At 45.0% G+C, this 4486-nt stretch overlaps 1 pseudogene; it reads left to right on the top strand.

Moving 5' to 3' along the window:
- Nucleotides 1-3766: 3766 nt before the first annotated feature.
- LOC104941655 (glutamate receptor ionotropic, NMDA 2B pseudogene) lies at nt 3767-4127 on the top strand (annotated as a pseudogene).
- The last annotated feature ends 359 nt before the right edge of the window (nt 4128-4486 follow it).

Raw genomic sequence — 4486 nt, 5'->3', positions numbered from 1 at the left:
GAGGGTTGAACTTTATATTGTCTAATGCAAGGGACTGCTAAAACAACTACATAGAGCTGAAGTCCCGCCCATCTACTTCCGACCAATGGGACCTTATTTCGGAAAAATAATGTATTGAAGTCAATGGGAGAGAGAAAGCTTATCTTTCGATCCCGTTTGAATTGTGCCACGAATTACACATATGATGTTTGTCAATCTTAAAAAATAATTTCCATGTCAAAAAAGTCACAGTTTGTCGTAAAACTGTTGAAATATAAGACTATTAAAAATACGCAACTAGAAAGACTACAAATCCCAGAATCCCGGTCCCGCATGCTGGCTCTTAAGGAACCGACTAACTCCCCTTGTGTGTGTGTACAGCTCTCAGCATGCCCAGACTTGGAGTGATTTTCACCTCTTTTAATACTTTTCGCCTCATTCTGAAAGAAAGAAGTGAAATGTGCCAACGTGACGGCCGTCTGGGTGTGTGGTGCGAGACGGGAGATGTAGTTCATTGAGCGCTTTCACACAAAGCAAAGTGTTACTTCACAGTTTTACGACACATTTTTATTTTTTTGACTTGCAAAATTATCTTTTAAATTGACAAACATCATAATGTGTAATTCGTGGCACAATTCAAACGGGATCGAAAGATAATCTTTCTCTCTCCATTGACCTCAATACATACTTTTTCAGAAATAATGTCCCATGGAGCTCCCCCGGAAAGGGAAGGACTTCGCCACTCTATACTCCAATTTAGAATACTCGATTCTGATTGGTCAATCCGGACATTTCAGAGGTTATTAATACTCGATAACACACCGCTGCTCAGCAAAATAATGACTGTTGCTAAGGAGGATCAAGGGAGAGAAGGAAATAGTTTAAAAGACAGAGTGTTGGACGTAAGGGAAATCATCATAAGTTTAGTTTGGCTTTTTATTAGCATTGTTTGCCTGTAAAAGGAACTGTGGAATTACAGTTATGTTTCGTATCCTGAATACCTTATCCCATCACATGTAATCTGTTACTCCCCAAACCTTGTCCTTTGTCTCTATCAGAGTTGTTGCTGTCCTTCCTCGCTGCCGTCATAACTCTCTCGCTCATTTCCCCTCTGCATCCCCATTATGAAAACGCTCTATAAATAAGTCGGAGAGAGAGAGAGATGGTCAAGTAGAACGTGGGAGGGGGGTGGAAGGATGGAGGGACGAACAGCAAGAGGCTGTAAGTGCTAAACTAGGCCAACGAGGGGTGAGGGAGGAGGGCGGGTATCATATCAAAGTCCTGAGAGTCGCTCTGAGCGCTTCTGCCGTCAATCACTTAATCAATTTCGACGTCAGTCAGTCAGTTGGTGTGCGTCTCGGGTGTGTGTGTGTGTGTGTGTCAGTCATCTCAGTCCAGACGGTTTGTCAGTCAGACGGAGTTGGCGTTGTTTCCTGCTTTCTGCCCTTCCTCTCTGAATCTAAGAGCTGAACATGCCTTCAGTTCTCAGGTGTGATGAAAGCAGTTAAGGTGTGCCTTTTGATCGGATAGAAGTAAGGAGATCCAACGTGTGTAAAAGAGTTCAAAAGAGATTATGGAGAGGACGTATTTTGTTCATTTTCAGCTTCATATTTGTATTTTGTGTCTCTACTTTAAAGAGTCCTCTCCTGCTCATGTTCAGGTGTATATCAGTATGTAGTGTCTCTACTTTAAAGAGTCCTCTCCTGCTGATGTTCAGGTGTATATCAGTATGTAGTGTCTCTACTTTAAAGAGTCCTCTCCTGCTGATGTTCAGGTGTATATCAGTATGTAGTGTCTCTACTTTAAAGAGTCCTCTCCTGCTGATGTTCAGGTGTATATCAGTATGTAGTGTCTCTACTTTAAAGAGTCCTCTCCTGCTGATGTTCAGGCTCTGTCTGAAACCAGAGCCCAGTCTGCTCTGATTGGTTAGCTGGACGGCTCTGTTGTGATTGGTCAACCGTTTAGAGATGTCCCGCCCCTTATCACCTACAATGTGTTGGAGCGCTAGCCAATAAGAGCCCGAGTTTTACATAGTGATGTCATCATGTTCTGGAAATTTGAGATTTTAGCCTTTGCAGACCATTTACACCCCAAAAAGCACTATAAGGCCTCTTTAAGTGTAGTCAAAAAACTGATTGAGGCCCTTCAGATTTTCCCCAGGAAGAATCCATATTAGACTTCCATTACAAAACCTAATATTGAATCCATTCACTTTACCCAAAGACCCCAAAAGTTAATATATATATATATATATATATAAGATACAATTCACCACACTCTCGTTTTCGCATTCCTGCCAATACTTCCTTCCTTCCTCCCCTCCTCCCCTCCTCCCCTCTCTCTCTCTCTCCCCTTGTCAGTACGCCAGCTCTGATCTGGAGGGAGAGTTTATATCCTCCATAATACATACCATAATGCTGCTTCAGAAGGTTCCACATTAATTATTGATCCACGCAGTAAACTATACGCCATCGCAACATGTATCTGTGTGTGTGCGTTTATGCACTATTTATGTGTGTCAAGTGTGACCTCTTCTCTCATCTGTGTGTGTGTGCTTCGTTCCTCCTACCCACAATGCCCCATTTCTGCGGACCGACAGTGATATGCACTGATTCATAGGATGCATGTAGTCCCTCAGCAATTCACTTTATTCAATCAATGTTGCATGGAGCGATTTAAACCTTCATCTCCTTCTCTCCATCTCCCCCACAATAAATAGTATTTTCTTTTCATTGTACACTATTTAATTGTACATTATATTCTTGGTTATCTTACATGCATATAGACTCATGCATTTATTTGGTCACTTAAAACATTCTCCTCCGCTAATAAAAACATACTCAGTTTCACGGTGCACCAACTTCAGCAACAACAACAACAACTTCAGCAACAACAACAACAAACACGTAACTTAAGATTTAAGGGCAGCTCTGATCGATGTTGACCGTAACTGTTATAGTCCTTAAACCCTACAGAGCCCATACCGTGTTCCTGTTAGTGTTTACTTCCTGTCTGTCTTCTTCCGGTGATTTCTCTGACGTCCAAGTCTTTTAACCTTTTTACTTCTCTCCCGTGATCCTGCTTAGCAACGGTCATTATTTTGCTTAGCAGCGGTGTGTTATCGAGTATTAATAACCTCTGAAATGTCCACTGAACTTTTTAAAGAACATCCATAACTTTCATCTGTTTGCAACTTATATATATAAATATTCCAACTACTTGTATATAGACTATTCTGCGCTATTTCTATTATATTTTATTTTATTTACTTGCACTATTATCTGTTTTATGGTGTTGCTCTGTTGGAGGGGCCTGTGACCTAAGCTTTTCATTGTCATATCTACACTGTAGCTATGCACACATGACAATAAAAGCCTTGACTCTTAAGAAAATCGTGAAAATTGACCAATCAGAATCGAGTATTCAACTTATTCAACTTTGTCTCCCTCTCTCTCCAGGTATTACTCTCCCACTCCTCCACCATGCCTGTTTACGGCTGCCGCACCCCTTCCTCACTTGGGGGTCGATCCAGTCCCTCCCCCCCCTCCTCCACCACGACAACCCCTTCAGTCGCCCAGCACCGAGAGAGGCACATCGGACCCTCCTCACCTCCTCCCCCGCCTCCATCGCTCCACCGGCCCCCCTCCCACTGCCTCTCTCTCCTCCTCCTGCTGCTCTGCCTCCTCCACCTGCCGCCGGCCTGCCAATCCCGGAGAGAGAAGGGAGGAGGAGGAGGGGGAGGAGGAGGAGGAGGAGGAGGGGGAGGAGGTGGTGGTGGCGGTCATTACGTGCCAATCCCCCAGCCCCCTCCCCACCACATGGCGCTGCCCAACATCCTGCGAGGCCTCAGCATAGCCGTGGTGCTCGTGGGGAACTCTAGCGAGATGGCGCTGGCTGGAGGGCGGGAAAAAGAAGACTTCCTCCACATGGCGCCCAACGTGGAGGTGCTGACGATGAACGAGACGGACCCCAAGAGCATCATCAAGAGCATCTGCGACCTGATGACGGAGCACTGGCTGCAGGGCGTGGTGTTCGGGGACGACACCGACCAGGAGGCCATCGCACAAATCCTCGACTTCATTTCGGCCCAGACGCACATCCCCATCCTGGGAGTCCGCGGGGGGTCGTCCATGATCATGGCTGCCAAGGTAAGACGGTCTTACTTTGAAAACGGCAGTGAAAAAACTGAAACGTTGACTTTAATGAAATGTATTATGTCAATATATTTCACATGACTGTATTAGGTATGTTGAAAGCAATGACAGTAACCGTTTATCAGGCGAAGAACCATATTTGGTCACTTCCGCACACACCAAACATGGCCTCCCCCCCGCGACTCAGTGAGGTCGAGAAGCAGCGGGTTTTCTCCTAGCCAATCAGCGAAGATGCCTCTACGCCACAGAGCGCGCCATTGGAGGCCTGAAACATGTTAGGGTTAGGGTTGACCCTGATATTGAAAAGGGGACAACTCTGCATTAAATCTGTACAAGATGTCATAAAAATATCC

The sequence above is a fragment of the Notothenia coriiceps genome, unplaced genomic scaffold, assembly GCF_000735185.1.
Source record: "Notothenia coriiceps isolate Sejong01 unplaced genomic scaffold, NC01 NC01_scaffold00003651, whole genome shotgun sequence".
Classification (NCBI taxonomy): domain Eukaryota; kingdom Metazoa; phylum Chordata; class Actinopteri; order Perciformes; family Nototheniidae; genus Notothenia; species Notothenia coriiceps.
The sequence above is the reverse complement of the archived record's forward strand: the minus strand, read 5'-3'. Positions and strand labels throughout refer to the sequence as shown.